Raw genomic sequence first — 26,469 nt, forward strand, 5'->3', positions numbered from 1 at the left:
AAAACACAAAAAAGCTGATTGAAAATCATCCATTCATCATCCATTTACTTTTAGAGGCAATAGTTTGTAAAAGTGAAGTGAGTAGGCTAACCCTAACCCTAACACTAATCATAATTATGACCCTAACCTTAAAACCACATTGTGAGCTTTCAAATTCATGAGGACTGTTGGCTCCTTCAAGTATACTGGCATTCCAGTTTTTGGGCCTTACAAAGTTGCTTAAATAAGTACGAACACACACACTCTTCCCCATTAACCCCGTGGTCAAGTTTACCATTAGTTAAACCAGTTGTCTTCAGTACAATCACGCAAATTATATAATCTGTTCTGAGTCCTTCTGTCTCATCATGTAAGCCCAGAATGACACAATCCTTGTAGTCAGACAGGTTCATCTTCATTTTTTTTAAATAGCAAAGCCAGTCAAACACCATCAGGTCAGGTAAGCCTGTACAGTTACAAACGCAGGGAATTTATGTTACTTGCTGTCAGTAATTACAAATAATGCTGTTTTAGACCAGCTGCTGTTTTTTCTCTTATTTTTCCACTCTTTAAAGTTAAAGAAGTCCATTCAGTGTTAAATTGGCTACTCGTGATGCTCTAGTAAGTTTCCACCTATCCTGCATTTCTGTCATAATTTGGCCCTTACTTGTCAAACATACTGGAGTGTGTTTTTATTCTCATGCTAGCACCCAGTTTCTTGGTGTGGGTAGCAGAATTTGATATTATTTGAGGCTTATTCCTAATCGCCCAGACGGTAAATATTGCACATTTCTTTTGCGGTGGGCTAATGGGCATGTAACTTTATAGGCAAACATGTGAAGTGGTATTCCTCCAGTGACTGGGAGTTTAGAGGTAGTGCCAGGCACTCCCCGAAGAAGAAAGATTTGTCAGATGGCACCGTCTAGCTCAGCTTATGAGAAACAGACCTTCAGGAGAGGCTAAGTGTCCAATCTCTTGTGACTAAGAACAGTAAAAGAGCACAATCATCGGTAAATGGACTATTTCAAAACCAGAAGCATGGCTCCCCGTGTGTTTTGGCATCGTCCCCTGTTGAAATGTACACCTTCACCATCCTTCGCCAGGAGTGCACTGCGGATTATTGCTATTATTACACTTCATAAATCACCTCCTTTCACAAGATTGATGATTTTCCAGTCCACGCTTAGCACGTTGCGGTGGATCTTTTTCAAAAAATTTGTTTTTTTCTCTTGAAGATTCAGGTCCATTTGGCTGTCGATCTTCTGCGCTATGGCTGAATTAGCATGCAGCCTCAATAATCTACCCCCTCGTCTCTCATGGCTCAGTCCACAATCCCTAATGATGAAATGAATTACACCGTCTATTGTCAGAGTGCTTTAATCATATTAGCTTCTGCTAAAATGACAGAGCATTGTTCGGGGCGCCAGACAAAAGAAGACACATCTAAGGTACAATGGACTTCGGATCTCTCTCAGTGAATTACATTAATTCTAAATAATGTCACGTTAAGCTGCCTGTCCAATAGAGGGAGTGAAAGAGGTTTGACTGGGATGGCATTTGTACCTTCATCACTGCTCCTAATGAGACACTAGCCTATAATACTGACAGATGTTCACGGACATGGAATGATTTTTTTTCCCCACTTAGAAATGGGTTTATTATATCTGTCCATCTTATTAGAGTTATTTGTATAATTGGTCCTTTATTTGTATTTTTAAGTACATTTTATGAATAAAATACTTTAAAAAAATCTTGTAAAAGTATTTGAAAAGTTTAAAGACACAGATGTTCACGTCTTACACCATATGGCCAAAAGTTTCTGAAAACTGTTTTCTACATATGTTGCTTTTTGATGCAGCAGCAGCTATTGAAAGCCTAACCTAACCCAGTGTGCGTACATTTATAAGGGCTACCCACACTGCAAGAAACTAATCCAGGGAGACACAAATGACAACTTAAGATGAAGTGAAATAAGCAGGTCTGGACTAAAACGTATCTCAACTCTAAGGAGAGAAGAGGAAAGAATTACAAATGAGACCAAAAAATACCTTTGATTGACGACAGGATTGTAAATATGTTAAATAGCTACAGTTGGTGTTCTTAGCTACAAAGTATTGGGTGATGAGCAAATCACTGCATGTGTGGGTGAAGGCTTAGGTTGCCTTTTTAAAAGAAACAAATTCTGAGAGTTATTCAAGCAGATATCCAGAGTTTATTAGATACAAAACGTGATCTCTGTAGACTGTGTTTAAAAGTAGATTCCCAGTCTAAAAAGTAAAATCAATGCAATAAAGTTACCCGGAAAAAGTCAGAGAAAGTGTCAAGTTATTAAGATGACTATCAGAGTTGGGTCTCTGTATACTTTTGGCCTTTTAGCATCTCCCCGTATCATACTGAAAGCAAACACAGACTCGTGTGCAGGCAGGCTCATGCTTTTGCTGCGGGAGAATTGCTAAACAACTGACCGAGCGCTTAATTCAATCATTTCTACCGGGTACTAGCCCACCCCTGTCGCTGTTCATTGATGAAGGCTCTTTAAGGAGAGCAATATTTAGCATATCTGGCTAAATGGTCCTAACAAGCCCCAGCTTGCACCATGTTAAAAATTAATAAATAATAAAAGAAGGAGAAAGTGTGAGGTTGCCAGGGAAATAATTTGCCTCTCTTGAACTGATGATGGCATGCACTTTATGCAAATTGGTGTCTTGGGACAACAAAATCCCTCTTAATACATATGCAGATTTCATAAAAGAGAGAGAGAGACCTGAGTAAGGAGGGAGGAGATGAGAGAGCGCGTCTGGAGGTAGGAAAGGAAGATGATAAATAAGTCAGCATTAAAGTGAAAGGGTGTATGTGAATTTCATGTTCATAAAATCAATGTAAAGCTCTAATTCTTTTGATAGTAAGATAAAAAGATTTGTGCATGTATGAGAGAGACGGTGTGTTTGCAGCGTACATCAAGTATGTAATGCTGCAGGCAGTGTGTGTGAAAATCACCAGTAACTGCAGTAAATCTCAATAACAAAACATTATTTGTCCCTCTAACTTATAGCTGAACTTGCCTACATCTTTGCATTTTATCTGGAAGTAATAATCTGAAGTTGTGCTGTATTTTTATGCACTGTCAACATTTTTGTTATCAGCTGTCACTTCATCTTATAATTCTATCATTAGAGGACAATTTGGCTTATAGATAATTATGTCATGCCATATTTTTAAACACCTGGACTTTCCATGACTACTTAATATGTAGGGTCCTTTCTATATAATCGACTAATAATGTGGAGTTGCATTTTGGTGAAGTCTGGTCATAGACTGTATATAAAAAATGAATGTGACATCATCTATTTATTTCCGGACATTCTGAAGCATTGATATTAGTTTTTTTTAGGTAATACAGTAATACATTATAAAATATTTATAATAATTGGTGTGATACAGTTGGTCACACAAGCCATAAATTACCGGATAGGAACTGCTCTGGAAGGAACCAGCGGCTCAAACACTGTGGAGAACTCCAGGTCAGTTACTCAAATTAGCAGAAGCTAAAGCCGGTAGCTATTCCCTACAGTTAACTCGGTCACCACACTGGTCAAACAAAGCAACCGTATCCCTAAAAGTGTCTACACCATGCTGAGGACGTCTCACAGTAGGTCTTATGTACCTTTTACCAACCTGATGAAAGCTGCCTTTTCATGAGGAGCTGCACATTTGTACTATCCGATCAGCAGCATTATTGTATCCCTTCAAACTGGGTAAAGCAGCACATTATGTTTAATTTGTGGGCAAAAATCATTGACAAAAGTCTCATGCAAGAGAAAAAAGATTTCCCCTGCTTGTCAGAAATCAGGAGACAAAAAGATACCAAGTTTAGTGGTCAGTAATTAGAAACTATTAATAATACAGCTGTCAACAACTTGTCATTACAGCAGCGCTGCAGTTTGACAGAAAAAAAGCAAACACAGAAACATTTTTCTAAAGAAAAGCGGTCATTGACTAAGACGACATATGTCAAGAGAATATTACTGATGATGATGTAGCAACCATAAAAGTTCTGTTTTATAAACTATATCATTAACATGGAATTATAAAAAAGGAACAATTATGGATAATTCTACTAATTTTTTTTGTCATTTTTGTGCTTTTTAACATTCAGTTTTATACATTTTTTTATATTCTTGTCTCTATATAGGTGTAATGAGAATAAGTGTCCCTAACATCTTAGACACACAGCTCTACCTTTGAGCACAGGCACTCCATCCATCTGCTGTTTAAACTTTTGTTTGTAAGGAGCAGCCAATAAGAAGAAAAAAAGGGGGGAGCTAAAATAATTGGTTTCAGAGGATGAACAGAGTGGCTGCACAAAGGCCTTTTTAGTCACACAAATCCATCTCTAAAAATTACCTTCAATTGAAGTGGCAGGGATAGTCCTCAACACCACCTAAAAGTACTCACATATGCTTTTGCATTGTTCACTATGCAATACCCAAAGAGTCATAACTCTATGACAAGCATAATTTAATATTTATATATAAAATCAATGGCATGAAAAGTTTCCTCTGTATTTTAAAAGAAACACTTCTGGTAATATTAATGTGACGCTGTGTTTCTGAAGTGGATGTTAAATGTGTCTGATCACAACAACCAAATAAAATGTCAAGTAAATAAAACACAAGAATATCACGATCTCACTGTTAAGTACAGTTTAAGTCAAATTAAGATATGTAATCAACCGAATAATTTTATTAATGTAAAACTAAAACAAACAAAAGTTTGAACATTTGACTTTACATTTTGGTTAGGTTATCTTTAAATGTTGCTCAAAAAGTGGAAACTTTTTAGGAGCTATGATTGGTCAGACTTCATAGATATCTGCTGCTTGGTATACATGGTGCAGTTATTTTAGACTACTAGCTGGTAAGAAAAGCAAGCTGCGTCTTTCAGACAGAAAATCACAAGAACTTGGAAATGCTTGTCAAAATCAAATGATTGGAAGTGGACAGATGTAAGGTCATCGATGGTTACACTCACGTGCAATAAAGAGGATGTATGTTGGTATCACAAGACAGCTTCAAAATTTGTTTTGCTAACTCATCTACACAAGGCATTTTGTAGAATGTATATCAACCATGGCAGTTTGTGTTGAAACAACAGCAGTAATCTCTGATTTCAACTTTTTTCTTAAAATGATCAACAATAATATTTATTCTAAACGTGGCTGTAATACTCCATTGCAATAACAATTAGCTGAGGTGTTAAATTAAAAAATGTTCAGTTTAATGTTTCACCTGGTTTGAAATTCTCACTAAAGGACGTTTAATAATAATAATAATAATCAGTTTTTGAAAGCAAAATACAGTAAGAAAAAGTTCCAGATGCATGGAGAGAAAGACTCACTCTACATACATAAACACACTTGCTCTGTTTCCTCAGCCTGCTCCCCAATCCCTCCCCCACTCCCACTCCCCACCACACCCTGCTTTCGCTCTCTGAGGAAGTTTTGAATCCTGTCATTCCAGCACTTCTTTCATGTGTGCCTCGACTGCGGGCCTCTCCTCCTTTTGTATTGTTTTATTATTTATGCATGGGGAGAGATGGTGGTTGGTTTTTGCGAGGGTTTGGGGTGGTGGTGGGGATGTCTTAGCAGCAGTAGCATTACGACGTATCAGTGGTGTGTGTGTGTGTGTGTGTGGGGGGGGGGGGGGGGGGCTAATTCATATTCTGTTTCAGCAACATCTTTGAGAGCCAGAGAGTTCAAACATTTTCTAAGCAAATGTGGAGAAAGACAGGGGAGAACGGAGGGGAAAGGCAAGAAGAGAGGGAGGACAAGACACAAGGGGCATGTGTGAGGTTGTGCGTGATAGTGTGATTTTGAATACACTTGTCCATATGTTTGAGTATGTATGCTTTTGTGTGTGTGTCTGTGTGTGTGTGTGTGTGTGTGTATAGCGTATACAGTATGTGTTAGTATTCAAGAACAGATGGAGTTAAGAAGAAGTGCGTGATGGAGCAGGTTCAAGAGAGGAAGCAATGAAAAAGAAGGAAGGAAATGGGAACAATACGCTGAGGAGTGGCTACAGTGTTACAAAACTTTCTGTGCGGAAAGTGATTAAAATAGATGTGAAAGAGGCATCGCAGGGTGGGGATGGGGGTGGGGGGTGTAATGAGAGACAAGGGCTGTTGCTGTTACTGCCCCCATCTTCCGCATATGGATGCCCATATGTAGTGTATATGTCCATTTACTGTAGGTGTGAGTGCATGTGAATCACACTGTTTTCACAGATGGAAAGGATTTTCCTTGTGAAAAGTTTCAATAGGCTGTTTGACAAAACTATAAATCCCTGTAGATATTCGGAGAAAGAGGGCAGGATCTGCAAAACAATATCAGACTTTTGACTCTTTTGTAATTTTGCAGCTAGCTCATATTCATATATTTGAAAGATGTGGAAAAGGTGTGTTTTTAAAACCTAACATAACAGGTGCAGACTTTAATTGGAGATCATGTATCGGAATTCCAGGAGTGGGACCACGCCTCCAAACACGCTCCTTCCAGTTCTCATCTATATATGTTCCCCCAGTTCTGCAAGCTGTCATTCCTGTTTACATGCCCCACCCTCGCTCCTCTTTTCAATTCTTTAACTTCTTCACTTCTGTTTAGTACATAAGGATCTGTCAGGCGTGGGAGCCATCGCCAGGCCCCCTTCAGGCCTTCCACAAACCGCAGCTCAATTCATGTCCAAGCATTAACCTTTACCTACTAAAATGCTGTCAAGCCTAAAATGAGGATGTGGGCCCAGCTAGTGAAATATGTATGTGATTTTAATTGATACTTGATGATGCAGCATGCTTTTTGATGACAGACTATTAAGCCAGACTAACAGCAATGTGTTAGGTCAGATGGTGACCCCAAAGCCAACCTTATGTCTACATGGGTGGCCACTTAACATCCACTACTGGCTACTTGCAGCCCATCTAGGTTTTAGGGTAATAGTTAGTGGTAAAGTTTGGGATTTGGTTAACATCCACCCCTTTTTATAGAAATTTCCTCTACTGTTATCACCCAAATTATAAAGCTTTAAACAGGAAAATTACAATGCCAAAAGTGATTCTAGTTTAGCAAGTGGCTAAAACAGCACCTAACCTAACCCTAGACAAGTCACCTGTGAACAGGCGGATATCAAGAACGTGTGATTTTTATTTCAGATAATCAAGTAAAGTTTTATGGTTTTCACATTGAATGTTTCATTGACATAATGCTATAGTCTGGCTACAAAGTTCCATGGTTTCCTCAAAAAAGCCTGACAGCGTGGGCACAGTGCATGTTGCGTGCTGTCTGGAAGCCCCTTAAGTAGCGTTGTGATAACAGAAAACATGGCATCAGAGCTAACAGAAAGCGTCAAGCTGATATTTAAAGAAAGAAAACACAAAGCTTCTTGAGCCTCAACTCCTTTGGCTAGACCAAAGGTTTCTAAGGGGACGGTGACTGACACACTCACACACTGCAGAGACTTTTCAAAGCACAGTCAGGGAGACTACAAGTTCAATATATTATGATGTGTTCACTGAGAAATAGAGGCACAGCTTCTCCACTTATAACTGATTTTGCTAAATAAAGAAGTCGGACTCTAAATGTAAAAACTTCTGTGAACAAAGGCTGAAAAAGTGCCAGAAGATGAGTAGAGCATTTTTACAACAACAGACGATGAGTAGAGCATTTTTACAGTTTCTTAGGGGAGGAAAGATTATAAATGCTTGGTCTGGATTAAGACAAACCAGCATTTCAGAGTGGATGATGAAAAAAAGTCCTATCACCTCCCTCCACAGTAGGCAAAGCAGCACGTATGGAGACTGTGCCAAACCTTGTCACTCCTTATAGCTGTTCTCCGGCCAGTTTACACTGCACTTAACTAAAGCTGAAGCCTGCTGGGGCCCCAGGGTGCCCCTGTCTGTGCCAGCCATATCAATAGTCACCATGGCTGGGCTCAGTTCTGACACTGTACTCGAGACTATTGCACCACCGCCTTAACACCCAAACCATCCAGCCTAATCACAATCAGTGGCTGTATGAGTACTTGTGTGTGTGGGTGTGTTTGCTGTGTGTGTGTGTGAGTGTTTCTCCCCACTTTTTCACCACATCTTCAGCACATGCCCTTAAGCATGTGCAAAATGGCTCAGTATCAAAGACTGATGATTGAACCGAAAACATACTCTACTCTGAGAAAAAACACAAGACCCTCAGTGTGTGTGTGTGTGTGTGTTTGAATTTGTGTGGGTGTGCATGTTTGCGGCAGATTTGCGCATTGCATGAACTAAGCATGTGTGTGTGTAACTGTGTGTCCACTGTAAAAACAAAGAGAGGCAGAGAGGCAAGGAGACATTTGCTGAGATGTATTGAATTTCAATAAAAACTGCAATGAGGAGTTTGAAGCTGAGGCGATTTTTCAGTCTCTCATTGTTCTGTCTCGAATTAGTCGTGGTACACTCCATTTTCACCATGCCCAGCTAATCAGATCTCCTCCTGTCCCGTGGGCTTTCCCTCATTTGGTATGTCCCATGAGTCATGTGCCAATCAAATTGCTCATCAATGTCTGCCTCTTTCTTTTTTCTTGGTCTCTTGCTCCCTTCCTTCTTTTAAGCCATTTCATTAAACTGTGTCATAAGAAAAGTTAATGAAGCTGGCTAGCCATGTTATGCTGAATATCATGTAAGGGATAGAAAAGGTAGCCTAAATCCATTTGATTGAAATCATGTCAGAAGTAACGGAATAGATGTCAAGATTGTCTGGCCTGGATTTGAGCTGCAATCTAACTTTGAGCTACCAGCATTTTTCTTTTTCTTACAGGCACAAATAATGCACATCAGTAGTTGATTTAAGTCCACGAAGGACAAATGGAGTCTGCAAAGCACCAAAAGTACTTCATAAACCCACAATATAGGGTTTGGTTACAAGCAGCAATCCAACCTCCAATTTTATTTTACTTGAAAGAAGCAAGCCCTTTTTCACTACCAAAGCCATGAATATAGGGTTGCCAAGTGTGTCAAAGTATCCATGATCAGAGTTCACTTGAGGCAATGGTGGTAGTGGTGATGACTGTAAGGATGTTGGGGTATAAAGCTGTGTCTTTAGAGTAAGTTACACAGGTAATTGGAGAACACCTCTATATCAACTGTTGTACCATGTTTGCTGTGAAGCTTCATGCAGCATGTCTTTTAAATATAAAGGCTTTTTTGGTTGCTATCACTTTTAGTCAAACTGTATGTCATGAGCACATATGGCATGTACAACATGGGCATAGCCACTGTTGCATCACCCGCTGGTTTTATTGGAGGAAGAAGTCACTACAGGTGTTGATTGCAAACTTATTAGGTAATGCCAGGAAGCTTTGTTAGCAGCCACAGGTGCAACATTCTTACACGCTAATTATTGCTAAAGGACAGATTAATAAAATACTGAAATTTACTCACCAAAGTGCACGTAGGTCTTACAAAGCCTCTTATCAGACTGTTTGTCACAGTCAGTTCCATTAAAAGGACAACGGTTGCTAGGTCCAGTTCAGCTTTTGGCTACAGCTGCCTGCATTGGCACTTCCGTCAGTGGAAACAGCTTTGCAAGTTATGCAAACAAACGTATGCCCTCTACAGTTGTTACAGTGAACAACATACAAGCCAGTTAGTTCTTTAGCACATTCTTGGAACTAATTTGTTGTCATTTTAGAGTAATAGCTGTATCCTCCACAACAGAGCCTCATCAACACCCTCCAATTAATTAATTTATGCCACACACCCAAGAGGCCAAGTCAAACACTCATGTGAAGCTGTTAGTTATACGAGTAAATGTAAATGCAAGGTAAAGGCCTCTCATGATTTTTTTATCCACTCTCATACTGTCATTTGTATGACACAACATACATTCCTTGTAAACTTTACAGAATGCATTATTGACCAAGTTAAACATTATATTCTTTGATTACTGTGTTGTTTTACAGTCAGTCACAGATGTCAAAAAAGTCTGTAATATTTCTTAGCTCGTTAAAGCATATTATACAAATATTTTTTTTCTTGCACATAGTCCTCTGCAGCTTTTAAGACCAACCCCAAGTTAATTAGTCAGGTAATTATGTCTTTAAAATGTATGTATTCTATACATGAAGATCTTTAACAAACAACAAAAAGTGTCAGTTTTGGAAATCATTGCACTTCTTTTTGAGTTGCATCCACATCATCTAAAGGCCAGCCTGTTACTGCAAGAGTGAATATTTGCAAGATATACAGCATGGGGAATTTGTCTTGGAAAGCTGCTTCCTTCTTCATAATGACAAGGTCAAGAGAGTTGGCCTCGCTATATGTGATTTTCCTCATCAGGCATAATTGAGCTGTGTCCGTGGATATGTGATTTAAGATTCCCCTTTAAGGCAGGAAGAGAAAGTACAACAATGACAAGGTTCTATATTCTGGGGATCTACACTGTAATTTTAACAGAAAGCTTACCTTCTAATATTACTGATGACATGATTCCAATCAGAAGATAGGTGAGAGGTAGAGTTATTAGGGTGATATTTTAGCCACATGCTAAACAAGTAATAGTTTGAGACACTGGAAGATGTTCCATCATCCTTTCTTATATTAGGCATGCCAGGTAATTTATAAACGTAACCATAAAAGATCACTGGTGAACCATTTAGGGTTAAGGTGAATATTAAACAACACATTGTAATTGCAAAAATGCATGTTGGCCTTATCTTTGTCATTGGGTATACTAAATAGGCAAGTTTCATAAAATGAAGCTGATGTTAACTTAAACCTGCCTTCATCAAAACTGCGATGAATGTCCCAAATTTTCCAAACATGAGCTGACAGAACTCTGCTCTATTCTTGCACACTTTTGGGTGGCATGATTAAAGTCTCACCTCTCGCACTGCTCCAATAATTTCAGATTAATTCTCGGGCTCTTATAATTTCCTGGATAAAGAAAAAAAAAGTTCTTTCTCTACAATTATACTGTTGGAGGGAACAATGTCCCATTTGGGATTTTAAGCCATTTACACAGATGATTCCAGTAATGCCATGCAAATAGAATTTAATTCAAAGTTAATTCGCCTGCATTACTTTTTAATAAAGAAATGATAAATTATAATCTCCTCTACAATTTAATCTATTTATGCTTCTTCCGTCGCTGGAAAGTGTCCACTGCTTGTCTGTTCATTAATTGTGAGAGAGAAAGAGGGGGAAAAGAGAGAAAGAAAGAGTGAAAAAGTAGGAAAATAAAGGGGGGTAGCAGGTAAATTTGTTATCTCAGCGCCGAACTGTGTTTGAGAAAGAAATAAAGGGTGTAATGAATTGATTTCATATTTAGTCTCAGGCGTGTTGATGCACATAGATCTCTAGTGGTCTTTCTGTGCCTGTAGCCTGCAGTATTTTCTTTCCTTTCATTAAGGGTGAGATTCTGCCCTTTGATAGTGTTATCGATTCTGCCTCCGAACACTGTGGCACCCCTGTGATGTTGCTCTTCAGGTAGGGGAAAAAAAAGAAGAAGAAGAAGCTATTATCTTTGGTGTTATCCCGTACTAGTGTAGTGGCGATTCACTAAAGCGCTTTAGTTACCAGTGAACCGTTTTCCCCACTCTTTGTTCTTCCTCACTTTTATTGAATTCGAGGGATAATTACAGATTCTGGCGCTGCCATCGCTGCCGCTGCCGAGGCCTGCTGTAATTTCAGCAGGCTGAGAATTTATTGCTTAAATCATTATGATTCTCTCCTCCCGTCTACTGTGTTTAAATTCTATCTCGCCCTCGATCTGCTCCAAATGTGTATGAAGAGGTGCAGAATTCTCCGTACTTCAGCTTAAGTCCAAGTTTGACCTTGTAGTTTTTATCGTTATAACCCAGGAGCGAACATCATGTGAACACTGGCAGCTTCTAATCTGATACTTTGGTGACCTACATCTAACTGCTGACCCTCGCCAAATAATATCCACTCTGTCCTTACTAGCGGCTCCCTTTGTCTTTAGAAAGATGTGGATGTTCAACAAGAGACGATAGAAGGACTTTCCAGTTGAAACCCCCCAAAATTATATTGTGAAGTTATAAAAATATCTACTCTACGTAGTGTTTTCAGCTGGTACAAACAGTAGCAGGGTTAGGGTCTGCAGTTGTTTCCCATTTCAGTTTTTGTGGCAGTAGTTTTTTCTGTTCAGATAATTTGTGTATCTTTTGTTCATTATTTTGTGTCGTTTCATGTCTTTTTTAGGTTCTTCTGTTTCTGTAGTATGGTTCTCTTTGAATTTTTTTGTTGTCTATTTATAGATGTTTTGTGTGTCTCTGTTGTCATTTGGCATCTGTTTTAGACCATAGGCGCTACATAGACCTTTCCAGAGGTCTACATGTGTACTGTCACCAGGGGGCATTGAAAAGTGATCATGTTTGTGCTGTTGTTGGTCTTTTAGTTTAGTCCTCGCTGGGGAGAAGACAGAAGTCGTAATCTACAAAGAAACAATGTGGGGTTAAAAACATTTGCTGAAACAATTATTGAAAACAATGAAACTGTGTCTGTGACACCGCCCATGCTTGATGCTGTTGGTGTTTCTTCTGTCTTTGATGAACTCTGCCGTCACCTCCTCAAGTTTGTAACCAATCAGCACTCGATCTAAAAACATCTTCCACAAACCTGAATTTCTAATGGACGCAAATCAAACGCAGGGCCATAAATCTGCCTTTAGTTGACTCCATCTTTTTTTTCTTTTTGGTTTGTTTGTTGGTTTGTTTGTGTCTCTGTGGTCATTTTGTTTCTTTTTGTAGTTGGTTCTGTCTTTGTGGTAACTTTGCAGTCGTGGGCCTCTTTTGAGTTTTTTCCTTTGTTTTTTTATGCATCTCATTTTTAGTTCTTTGTCTTTTATTGTCAGTTTGGTCTTGTTAGGGGTTTATTTGCATCTCTTTCTGGTTTTCTGGTAGTCTTCATTATTTTTTGTCTCACTCACAATATAAAAAAAACCCCTTCATGACAGGCCATATGCAGGTAGAAGCTTTTAAACCAATTATGCAAAATAAAAAAAATACAGGTTCTTACATTGTTGTGACCCTCTCTTCTTTAGACCATTACTTCAATTCATTGAGGTTTACAGACATTCGTTTATACAAATATCTGTTAAGGTTCCACCGCAACTTTGGAATTAGGTCAATGTCTAGACTTTGACTGGGACATTACAACACCTTGATTCTTTTCCATTGTGTTTTGATTTCAATTTCATTTCAGTCAAGGTTCAGCTGTTGGACTGATGGTTTTAGTTCATGGTCAGCTCCATGACTGCAAGGTTCCCTGGCTGGAAGCCACAGAGCAAGTGCAGATCATTGCCTCTCCACCACTGTGCTTGGTAGTTGGTATGATGAGTGTGTTTAGTGCCAAATGTGGCTCCGTCCAGTATGGTCAGACATCGCCACTGTGATTTTATCTGTCCAAAGGACGTTCTTCCAGAAGACTTGGGACTTGTTCATATGCAACTTTATCGACCTAACCTGTGCTGTGTTCTTTTTAGAGAAAATACACTTTTAACTTCAAAACAAGCCTTGTTTGTTCATTCTTTTTCTAATTGTACTGAAATTTAAAATTTAGCATGTTAACTGATGTCTATAGGCTCTGAGATGTAGCTCTTTGGTTTTCTCTAATTTCTCTGATCATTGTATGGGTTTGATGTTGGGCGAATTTGCTGGGTTGTCTTCATCTGGAAAGACTGCAGCATTGTGTTACCACACATCTGAATGCCCAGGACAGGCAACCTACCAAAGCCTTTGCTTTTATAAAGGATTCTATAGATGTTATAGAGGTCACAATTGCTGACCACCAATTAATCAAGTGTAACTTATGCAACTTATATGTAACTAACCCTCTTAATTCTTAGCGGAGTAGAAAGGAAGTACTTAGTTTTTCACAGGACTGTAGAGTGTCCTGTGCTCCTGTAATCAGAGTAATTTTGGTAGACCGGCCACTTCTGGTAAGGTTCACCACTGTTCCAAGTTTTATCCATTTAAGTATAATTACATGTTTCTCATTTATTCTTGAGTTTCTTTAGATCTGGGCATGAATATTGTTTCACTGTAATTGTACTCTGGTACCCAAAAAACATTATAGCACTGTGAGTGGATTACAAAACCTGTTCAAACTCAAACAGCCAAGTTGGGTGAATAGATAGGGCACAGGATGGTACCAGCACCACACCATGCCCAATATGATTGGGCCCCCGTCGTGTGCCCTTACTAATAAAACATTTGGTAGAGTGTTGTCACTCTTGCTATGCAAGACCAGTTTTAGTCCTACCTTAGCCCTTGCACTGTTATGCTGCTTCCTATTTCTGGTATCCTATATTTTGGTTACAAATATTGTACTCCTCATTTTAAAGCTTTAATGACAACTTTTTAAAATATATTAACCACTATAGTAGCCAGTTCAAGTGGTTTAAAGAATCTTTATCTGTAACATTAAAGACTCAATTCAGTCCACTAATTGTGATTCAATAATGTTAACTACTCTTTATAAGAAATATTTGCATTAGGTCTAAAGACTGTCACTACAAAGATTTTCATGCCAAAATTATAATTATCTAAAAAATTCTCAGTTATAATACAGGAATATCTAAAACAGACAAAGGCCATGAAGGAACAGTGGCCTATATGTTGGGAATGCAAATGTACATTCACAAATTTGTTACTACTTTACTCAATAGCGATGTCAAATGATTTTCTTGGCACTGAATCTTTTTTCCATCGCAGAAAAATGGCCTAAAATATTTAAAGAAACACAAAGATGTAGTCTTCTATTAGTGTTCACAAAATAAAGAAATACATCATTCACTATCATCACAGCTCCCGAGACTGTGAAGTAATTTAGACATGTGGCTGATGGCACTTAAAAAAATGAAAGGAAAAAAAAATTACACATGGCAGCCAAACCAAGGACATAAGATCAAACCTGATAACGCAACAAAGCTCATTTTCCTCAAAGATCCTAATTGATTGGTTGATTATGCTTTTTCTGTTCCTCCATCTCGGTGGGTCTTCTTTAATAGCTCCATAATGACGCTACGGAACTGGACGTGTAAGCCTCAGCCAATTAGAATAGTAATAGGCTCTAATTAACTAAAAAAAAAGGATTTTCAATAAAATAGGAGGAGATAGCGAATTTGATTACTCATATTCATTAACTTTTTCCCCCTCCCTTCCCTTCTGCCATCCCTGGAACTTTGCTCCCTTCATTTTTATGAATATTTTATCTTGTGTGAAGCATTACAATACATGCTGTCCCTGGCAAAGGCCAAAGCCGTAACAGCAGAAAGCCTTTCTTCTGCTCTCATTCAAAGAGCCTTCCTTTGTTTCTGCATAATGAACAAGTTGCTGATGGTGGCAGAATAAATTTTAATTAGACTTTTAAGGAGGAGACTTGGAAGGATGATAGGTTGTTTTAAATCAAAACTTGACAGTGTGAAGGCTTTTTAGGAATAACCCAAAGTTAGTTGATGAAATATGCTTGCAAGTGGAGGCATATTTCATCGACATCGTCCGTATGTGTGTGTGTGTGTGTGTGTGTGTGCGTGTGTGACAGAGATGTGTTGTGCCAGCAGGTGTCTGTAACGGCACATCAATAATTTGCAGCAATTCTAACCAACTCCCTCCTTCTCCTCCTCGTTTCTGCTTCTTTCTCCACTCCATTCACTCTCTGTCTTTCTTGCCTCAGGTCAAGTTAGCAACACTTAAGGACTACAACACTGTGCCCGATCACCATATGTTGTCTTTGTGAGTGTGTGTACCTACCTGTTTTGCTTGTTCCCTTACCTGATGCCTGCCGTCGCTTGCAGCCAAAGCATGTCAGCTTTTGAGAGACAAAAACAAAAACAGAGGCGAGCAGAGAGGGGACACCAGGTACACCAACATGTGTGTGTGTATTACTGTGTGCGTGCATCCTGCAGGCTGCTTCGCCATGAGACAGGGCCATATGGTCACCCCAGGCAAAGCAGGTTGGGCCTGTTTACCTGCCTCACTCTGGGTCATGTCAGTTTCGTTTTCAGCGTAGCCGCAACGCGGCTCAAGCACCGCTGCCAAAAACACCACATTTAGCTGCCCTCCTCCTCCTCTTCTCTCCCTTCTTTCCATCTTTTCTCTCTACTTTTGCAGTGTCTTCACAGGGCTTGATCTTTTTCAGATTTACAGAGCAACAGACTAACATTTTTTAATCAATTAATAAAATTATGTTTGTTTGTTTTTAATTATTGTGTAACATCAAAACATGTAAATCTGCAGGTGCTTCTTCTGACTACCCGTCCAAATCCCAAAATGTCTAATCGTTTGAGAATGCAAAGGAGAAATAGTAACCAAGGAATGCTGAAAATGTCTGGAATCTTTTTTTCACCAATAACTTTCTTGTATTAAATATTAGGAACATTGTTACAGTGTGATTGGCAGCATAAAAGATGAAACATTCTGAGAGGAGGTCATAACGACATCCGTGATGATTACCTCAAAAGAGGTTCCTCAAGAAACTTGAGTTGGTTTTAGTTGAATGAAAAATGTAACAATAAAAAAATGGCCATTAATAAATAAAAATGGGGAGAAATATGGTAATTTGCTGCTTTGCCGCCTTTTGTTTTTAAAAAAGATGAATCGCATGATAGAGAATACCAAAGGAAAAGAGTTTTACTTTCTTGTTAAATGCACGTTATGCAACTTAAAGATCTTAAAGTTGTTATTTGTTATATATGAAATATAACAGATATTGTTTGTTTATTTAAGAACTTTAAGAGATTGACACATATCACACTCTTGTGCCCCACACACCGCCCAGCTACAGGGACACTGGTTTTATCAGTATTTGAACACTGACGGTTGCCAAGAGTTATTGACTGCTATTGGAACGGTTGACACACAAACATTGAAAAGTATCGACAGGAATTAAAGTTTAAACAAACATAGCTAAAACAAAATGCTACAACACTACTACATTTAATTATTTGAAGTTAAACATTAATTAATAAATAAAACAGGTTTAACAAACTTTGCCTCTAGGTATCTTGGCAAAACGTTTTAACAGAACTGAATAAGACAAATGTTGCCACAGTAAGCAAACATATAAGTAAACAAACAATAACCTACCTATACCGAAAGACAAACAATAATATTTAAAGTGTTTGTGGACCTTTTTTGATTTGTTTTCAAACCTGTTTGTTTTATTATGCTGTCCTTATTGACAAAAAAAATAAAAAATCTTTATCTGCATTTAAATACTTTGTTTTCTTAAAAAAACAAAACAATAAAAACAAGTCGCCGGTTGCTACAGGAACATATTTATGTATTTTTGATTTCATTTTTGGAGTTTGTTTTTATATTAATGTTGTCTTTTGTATTGTTTAAATAAATCTTTTTCAAAAATAATCAGACCCTGAAATAATAACATCACTAAAAATAAATAATGTGTGAAAGGACTTCCTTGGTAAATTCACCATAACAAACATTTTCACAGCGCTAAATCTCCAATCATGTGTGAAATACTCGCCGTACTTCTGCACCAGCTAATATCAATCAATTATACATTGATTTTTTTTTTTCTTTCAGACATACGCTGCCCTCAGTGGACACTTCCTGTAGATGCAACACGTTTAACAGGAAACAGGTAGGTACATACGCATAGGAAATCACCTGTTTATTGAAACTGTTGACCCTTATAATTATAATGTGTCTGAAATTAACATGGAAAATGATCTGGTTCTGACTCATCATGTTGGGAATTATTTTTGTTTCTTTTTTGTATTAATATATTAATGTTGATTAAATATATTTGGGTTGTGAAAGGTTGGACAAACTGAGAAATTTGAAAGAAATCACCTTGAGATTTGGGAAGCGATGACACATTTTTTTGTTTAATTACAAACACAGGGGTTAGGGAATTATTTGTAAAACAGCTGTTTGAGTTATTCATCCATTAATAAATACTGAAATGTAGAGCTGTTTAGTCAGTTGAGAGATTATCATAATAGTTGACACTTGCTTTTTCTGTCCACTGACTAATCGGGTAATTATCACAGTAATTTTGAAGCAATAAGATAAACATTTCGTGGGTTAAGCTTCTGATTATAAACAGTAAAATCTTTTTTTTTTTTTTTTAGAACTGTTGATTGGTAAAATATCTGATGTCATCACAAGTGTTTTAATGGAGGAGGTGGGGGTGATAGTAATGCTAAGCAGAAGCAGTTCAGCATTACTATTTGAGTTAAACTCAAAAAAAAAAAGTAACTTATCAGTGGTAATAAGACAGTAGCTATGTAGTAGAAACTTAGAAAAGGAAAGCTGAAGTAGAAAAGTAGGAACTGAATGAATGAATGTTATTATTTACATCATGTTTCTCTGGGTGTTTCTGTGTTAATCAGAATCTTTGCTGCTTTTGGGGTGTTTTTTTGTCATTCTTGCATCGTAAAATTCAAACACACCAGACCCACCAAACTTGTTTGGGTACCTAATATACCATTATGAATTTAGCACTACCACCATACTCAAGGACAACTACTAAAGATAAAGAAGGTAAATATAAGGGACCTTATAGCAACAGGATGTTGGTATCGGTCAGTACTGGCCTTGTTGACTGATATCTGTATATCGGCAAATAAGATGACATTTCCAGGTGTCAGTGGCTGACATTTATCTGTTTTGTAAGATTTGTTTGGCCCTGGATAAATATTCAAAAATTCAAAAAGAATTTCTTTGTTCCTTTGTTAAAAATGAGAAATAAAAAAACAAAAAAACAAATAGAATTTGTTGTTGGACAAACTTTCATTTTAAACCTCAGTATCAGGGTAGAATTTAACAAGCAGTGCATCCCTGGTTTGATACATTCAAAATCAAACTCGTCGAACAGAAGTAAACTCATATCATCCACCAGGTCACCAGTGAGCAACACCCTCACATGCAATTTGGCTTTTCAGTTCTGTTTTATGATTTTCATTTGGGCATATAAGCATCCACCACTTTTTAAATAGAATTTTATGTGGAACACCCAAATGGAAAAGAGAAACTGCAGTACCAAAATGTACTTCATTGGAATGCTAATGTCTAAGAACTTTGTTTCTGACGTTCTTAAAAGAAAACGCAAACCCTCTGGCAAACTTCCAGTGACCTTCTGGATATAAAAAAGTTAATATGTTTGTTGTTGTTTTTTTCTAAATTCACATTTAAAGGAGAGTAGCAGGCATCCTTCTCTCTCTTCCACTCTCTTTGCCCCTGTTAACCCCCCGCTGTAGCAGCAGTTGCCGGCACCTTGGCTGAGCATGATGTCCGGCTGTAGCAGTAACAGGTGCCTACATGTTGCCTGCTGGCATCGTGCCGCCACCACACTACAGCAGCCATCTTGGCAGCATGTTGGGTCCTCACGCCCAAGCTCGCAGGCTGTAATCTACCTAATCTCACAGCTGCCAGTCAGTTCAGAGTGGTCATACACACTGATAGTGACTCTTCCTGTACCGTGTGTGACGAAGAGTGAGAACAGTAATTGATTACATTTTTTTTTTATTCAGTGAAGGTTCGTTTTGGATTCTTCTCAATTTGCCCCATGATATGGTCCTTTTTAAATACACACACAGACACACACACAGACACACACACACACACACACACACACACACACACTGTCTGGAGACTCCCTCCCCTTTAACGTCAAGCACATCAACTACACAGACCAGTCCTTTTTTTTTTCCTCACTCACTGCCACCCGCTACAGTCCCCCCCCCTTCCCCCACCGCCACACCACTGCCCCTCAAGCTTACTGTCACCCCTTGCCCCCACCCCCGCCTTCCGCACCTACACTCTCACACATACACACACGCACACACACACACACCCTCCACCCTTTTTCTATTTCAGATGCAAAGCTGGGGCCGAGGCGAGACGTGCATATAGTCACAGCGGCAATCTCATCTATGTCCAATCTGTCATGCCACTGCCTTTCATTATTCTCCTGCGTGGGGGGAGAGATAACGCCGAGGCATATTTTATGGACAGTTGAGAGAGAGAGAGAGAGAGGGAGAGAGGGAGAGAGAGGGAGAGAAGAGAAAGAGAGACTGATAGGGAAATAAAGAGAGAGAAAGATGCCAATATGGTGGAGTAATGGTTGAGAGATATGAGGGGTCCTGCTTTGGCCAGCGAAGAAGTGTCACCCTGCCTCATTGGTATCTAGGTCAATGCAAGAGAGACAAGGAAAAAAAAGGAAGAAGAAGTAAATGAAGTGATGAAAATTATTGAAATGGAGGTTTGGTGCGGGGCGAAGGATGGAAGGATGAAGAGGGAGTGCCGGTCAGTGCCATCTCTTCTCCATTAAAAATGGACAGCCTGAGGGCCTCCAGGCAGGAAGAAAAGGGGAGGGGAAGGGGGGTAAATAGGCGGTAGCCATTCTTCATGGCCACTCGATGGCCCCATAAAATCAGGGCTCGTATGCATGCATGCATGCTGCTGTTGTTGAATATGGAGGAGTGAGGGAATGCGAAGGGGCCAGCAGATGAAGGAGGAGCGCGAGGGACGGGTGAATGAAGGGATGGGTGAATGCACTGGGGTCAGGTATTCTCTTCTGTCACCCCTGTTGCTGGGTTGAGTGGCTGACTGGTTGTCTCTCTGCTCAGCACACTGGAATGATTGGGTCCTGGCCTGCAGAGAATGGGCTGGCCAGTTTTACATATATACATATATCATGGTCATTGTCATGCTGTGTGTGTGTGTGTGTGTGTGTGTGTGTGTGTGTGTGTGTGTGTGTGTGTGTGTGTGTGTGTGTGTGTGTGTGTGTGTGTGTTTCAATATGCAAATAAGATGCCTTTGATTTCGTGCACGTGTTAGTGTCCATGCATCCGTGTGTCGCCGCAGTCGTGCGGCATCCAGATGTCAGTGCAGCCTCACTCGATGTCTGTCATTGAGACAGTGGGGGTGGGGTTAAGGTGACCTGTTTTAAATATAGACAGTGTCACGACAACATGCCCGACTCGACTTATAAAACCCATTTGCATAATGTTCCTCCCTTATCCCTCGCTTTCTCCCTCAATTTTTTTCCTTCCTCCTGGGAGACAGGCAGAGCAGACGCATCGTGTTTTGCCTTTGTCTCGGCTGTTCAAATGCAAAAAGATGTCATGTCAAGGCTTTCTTCCGTGCACAACCTGCGTCGCACAATGAAGAATGGGACGAAATACAAACACAGAAGTGCTGCGCATAAAGACAAAATAGGTTCCCTGTGTCATTACATCAAATGCAAAAGACTCACCATGGAAGCCTGTCAGTACAGTATGTCCCCACTACATAACACCACAACTATAAACTAACTGACAAGACTGTAACTCAAATGACACCAATATTCACACATCTTTCCACCTCTCCCTGCATATTTTGCTCTTCTTTCCCGGCTGCTGGAGGTGTTATTGCCTTGCTGTCTAACAAGCCGAGGCCTTTGAAAAGTATTTGGAAAAAAAGGTTAAAAAGATGACACTGATGGGGCATTTTTAAACAGACCTCATAGACCTTGGACTTTGATTTCTGCTTAACTTTTGTAGCATACCTTGTCCTTCTCGAGCGGATGTGCGAGCAAGCCTTGTCAGTGTGCCCTTCAATTTGAATGCGTACTCCACTCTGGCAAACTAATTAATTATTCCCCTCTTCACCCTCCTTTATTCATCCATTTGTTTTTTTTCCTCAATGAAGAATACATGCCACATTCCTTCAATACCTTTCCTTCTCTCAGACTCAGCGCCTATTCATTAGGAATTCAAATTAATCAGTATTTACTGTAGCGCTTGCCAGCTCTGCTCTCAAGTGCAATTTCTATCAACAAGGTTGAGTGGGCTTTTGTTTCTTATAGCCAATTGGAATAAAGCTCGCTCTTGCTTTGTCCCATTTTTTTAGATGTTCAATTGAACACATCAACTAGTTTGGCACATAAGACGGAATTGACGTTCTCCCAGAATGCAATGCTACAAGGACTTTTCATCTGACATTCAATGAACTCTGAAATTAAGGCGCCGCAACAGTTCAAAAAGGAACCCAAGCTAATTGTCAGGCTTTTTTGGGCAGAGGGCTATCTATCAGTAATACATGGCCACAACAAAAAAAAGTTGCAGTTTGCTTTAAAAAGTCATCTTTTGTTTCGATATTGCCAACTAAAGCAGTCTTTCAGCACTTTAGTAAATTAGCACTTTTGAACTCCGGTCCACTAGTTACTTTTATTTCCCCTATGAATACTGATGCCGAAGCATCGAGCAGTAGTATTCAGATCCAGCATGTCACCCATTGTCAGAGAAGTTCTGTGTCACTGAGGGTGGCTAAGGCCAAGGCATTTAATCTGTGCAGTGTTAAAATCACATAGACATCAGTGAGAATTAGTCTTAATGTGTGGGCGTGCTTGAAAAACATCATCATATGTTCTGTGTCATCAGACTCAACGAGTGTTAAGAGCTGATCCTTCCTGTGACAGCATTACACTCATGTGTACAGTATATTCAGAAAGTAATTGTGTGGCAAGAATCTGTTTCCTTCCCAGGGATTCTGTCAGTGTTGTTTAGTCAAAGCTGCTGGTGACGTCGGTTATGGCTTCACTGAGACAGTTCTGTCATCCTCGGTTTTTAAAGGGTCTGTATTTGAACTCAAACAATGATATGTATTAGTTTTTACTGCATAAACCCAGCCAAGAAATCTTCAATAATCTAATAATTTAATAAATATAAGCAGTGAGTGACAGTAAAAGTGTGTGGACAGAGAACAGCAAGTACTAAAACTGTCTGAAGTGGATACTATTCTTTTCTCATTGTCTCCTTTCTTGGAGTTCAGGTCATTCACTAAATGGGATGTAGGTGGTTCGATCCCTGGCTGCTCTGGCGCCAAAGTATCCTTGGCCAAGTTTCTCTCCGATGTGTTCATCTGACTATGAATATGTGTGAATGGTAGATAGAGCGTTTGTATGAATGGGTGTGAATTGGTAAATAAGGCGTGTTGTATAAAGTGCTTTGAATGCTCCAGCAGAGTAGAAAGGCACTATATAAAAACCATTTATCAAACCAAGGAACACCATCACTATGAACTATGTGAACCAGGTCTACTTGTTCACCTGTGCACACCTGTCATTTTGCCACTTACTAATTATTTTGTTGTACTTATGGAAAAATTTCGCAGGCAGCTCCCTAAATGGGGAACAAAATCTGACAAGTGCTCTTGTTAAAACTTACTAATACTTTTAAACTACCTGCAGAGGGATTTTTAGAACTGCTTTGTAGCTGACAAATGTTGTCATACAGTAGGCCACTTCCTTGTGATTAAAAGTTGAAGAATTTAAAGTTAAAGTATTGTTTCCTTCTAGTGCTGCAAGCCCAGCTGTCAACATTAAAGTCACCGAAACAGAATGATCTGAATAACTGAGAATCTTCACAAGCCTGATGAAATCCATGCTATTTAGTGGCAAAACTGATATCGAGGGTTTCTTTTGGTTTTTTTTAGTTTTTTTTTTGTATGATTCCAGCTAGTTTCCAGTTCCGGGCCCACTGTTTAGCAGTCTCATCTCCTTCTCAGTGAGTTTGGTAAGTACACAAATGCAAATCATGGTCAAGTCTGCTTTAAAAAAAAACAGGATTGTGCTTTAAAGCTAAAAAACAGTCATGTAACACTCCAGTGCTTTCTTTTATCTCACTGAAATGTGAGGGGAGTAAAGGCGCTTGAGTACATGTTTATTTTATGGACAACTTCAGATCTACATACTAAATACCTTATATTGCATACGTCCATGGATTGTATGTAATCATCTCTGTTTAATGCAGCTCTTCAGAGAAATGAATGCAGTGGGTTTTGGTCAGTGGTTGTTGATCAATGGTCATGAGAATTTGCATAATTATGATTAAGGAACTGACCTCCCAGCCCATTGTTCCTTCAGTGGGCTGGTTTCAGTCATTATGCAAATGTCTGTTTATAAGATTTGGGAAACCTGCAGTCAGCTGAAGAAGTCACTTGGATGAGTGACGAAACGTTTCTCCCACAAAACGCTACATCCAGATGAACAGAATCAACTTTTGGAGACCTTTAGGAGCTGCATTTATTTCATTAACCCACGAATTTTCACCTTGAAAAAATTATGCTCATAAATAACATTTTTATGGCTTTGAGCCCTAAAATCTGAGATTATTTTTAATAATCCTGGCCAGTAGCACACCGGCCATGTTGCTGATTAATGTATGAACTGTATTTATCTACATTTTTCCAAATGCCACTTTTAATCTGAGCCAAGGTTGTGATTATAGAGAAAGTTAAGGACTTCTTTTGAAGTTATCAACGCCTGGTTGAAACTAGCCTTTTGGCCTTTGCAAGCTTTCCCTTTACCCAACTTCTTACTTAACAAGGCCAGGCTGAAAAACCCACAGATCTAATTGAATATTGATATGTGTGTGTATAGAGGCCCAGAGCGAGGCTCGCCCATGTTAAGCCATTCAGCGCATCCTCTTGATTGAAATTCCATTAGCTTGTTAGTAGAGGATAGTGGAGAGTCGGTGAATACTTAGCCTTGTTAGCCGAGGCGCAGGCTAAATGAGTGTGCACAGGGTCATTGTCCACTTAAAACTCACTCTGCAAACCGGCGGGCAGCTTGAATAATTCATGGAGCATGACCCGCGCTGACTGGGCTTTAAACGAGTGTAGCTTCTCTGTCTGTCTGTTTGGATAATATCTCCACTCTGGAGTTAATTAAGTTTTCATTTTTTTTTATTTCAGCCAGCTGTGTGTACAGCGGTCAGAGACTTGTCCCTGTGGAGACACTGAAAGCCAAATGAAAAGCGAATGGAGAAAAAATGATTGCAATATAAAGTTATAAATGGAGCTTTTTCTTCTCCTATCTCATCATACAGGAAGCACATTAGCCCATTAATTAGAAGCCATTACCTGTCTCTGTTCAACAGGTTTCAGAAAACTGTTTATTCTATAGGAACTGGATGTTGCAACCTTTGAAACAAATAACAGTAAAGTTGAATGGCATTTGAGACCAAGCTCTGATAAAGCTCCTCATTCAGATAATCTTTTGCAAAAACCCTCCAAAATTTCAAGGCAGTTCATGAAAGGTTACTCATAAGTAGTTTTAGACTAAACATAAATCAAATGAATATGCCTAGATCAAAGAAACATCAAGTAGGAGAAAATAAGCAACATTCTACAAGTACAAATGATGCAGTTTGTAGAAACCTGCAGTCCTATTGTCAGTTATAAGTCCTGTATAATAAAGCACCTCTGTGGAAGCCTCCATTCCCATAAATGAAACATTTCTCAGCTGTTTGTGTTTTTAGCCCTTGACACTGCACTTTAAAGGTCCTTTGGTATGCCACTTTTCTCCACTCAGAGGCGCTACATGCCACCAGGTAAGGCAGACAACTGCTTGGGGCTCCAGGCCATTGGGGGTACCCCTGAGGGCTGACATAACTTAAACTCCAGTAGTGGCAGTTTATAGTGACAGAAGAAAAGAGATGACCTTCCTGGGGGGGTCCCACCTGACTCCAGTCACCCCTGTTGCAAATGGTGTGCATGTTTCTGCTTAAACAAACTTAATAAGAACAAAGAAAGAGTCAATAAAAATATAGAAGACTTGTTCTTTGGAGAAGAGAAGGAAGAAATAAAAGAGGTAAAAAGTAAAACACTGGTGAGGAGTTTTATACAGAAATTCCACTATAGCCTTACTTTATTTCATTTATTGATGGACTGGTTGTTATATAGCGCTTTTCTACTCTAACTTAGCACTAAAAGTATTTATACAACTTGCCTCATTCATACCCATTCATACAAGCACTTCTTGATATGCTTTTTCTATGTACATGCTTTTTATCTAACATTCAGACACCTCCTGAGCCACAGCCACCCTTAGCTATCTTGGCTAGCAGAGCAGCCTAGTGTGTTGAGTCAAGGACACACTAGGATGCCAGGAGTTGACTGTTTAACAAAGCAACAAGTTCTCCAATTCAGAAATATATATATGTTTTTATTCTTTCAATTACGCACCAAAGTAGTGTCCTACAATGCAATGTGACTAGCGCTTCACTTTTTATCAAGATTCCTGCATGGCATCTAATGGAAACACTCCACTGAGAAGAGATGCCATGCCTTTTTATGACCAACTTTTTATTAATGAAATGGTGTGTTAAAACAAATATCTCAGAGCAGAACCAGACAAAAAGGCCCAAAGACAAAATGACAATGAATAATACAATAACTATATTATTAGTTATGCATTTTAGCATTCATTTATTTGTTGTGGTTCATAGAGGTTCTTACTGCACCCAAAATGTGTACGGCTAACCACCAGCAGCATTAACGCTAAAGAAAGAAAAATAACAGAAACTTCTGGCTTCCGGTTGAACAGCCATACACTGTACATTTACTGCTGTACATACATCTCTCTATGTCAGCATCATCAGCAGTAGTTATCTAATAGTTAGTTAATAGTAGTTAGCTAATGACGAGCTTGGTT

General features: G+C 39.1%; 1 long non-coding RNA gene across 1 annotated transcript in view; it reads left to right on the plus strand.

Annotated features, from left to right (window-relative positions):
* LOC120741739 overlaps positions 1 to 26,469 on the plus strand; it is a 431,134-nt gene that overhangs the window by 370,671 nt on the left and 33,994 nt on the right. The window contains exon 12 of the long non-coding RNA XR_005697678.1: positions 17,571 to 17,628. This is a non-coding gene — a long non-coding RNA (uncharacterized LOC120741739). The remainder of the gene's footprint in view (positions 1 to 17,570; positions 17,629 to 26,469) is intronic.

This window comes from Simochromis diagramma, unplaced genomic scaffold (assembly GCF_900408965.1).
Source record: "Simochromis diagramma unplaced genomic scaffold, fSimDia1.1 OVJJ01000486.1, whole genome shotgun sequence".
Taxonomy (NCBI): domain Eukaryota; kingdom Metazoa; phylum Chordata; class Actinopteri; order Cichliformes; family Cichlidae; genus Simochromis; species Simochromis diagramma.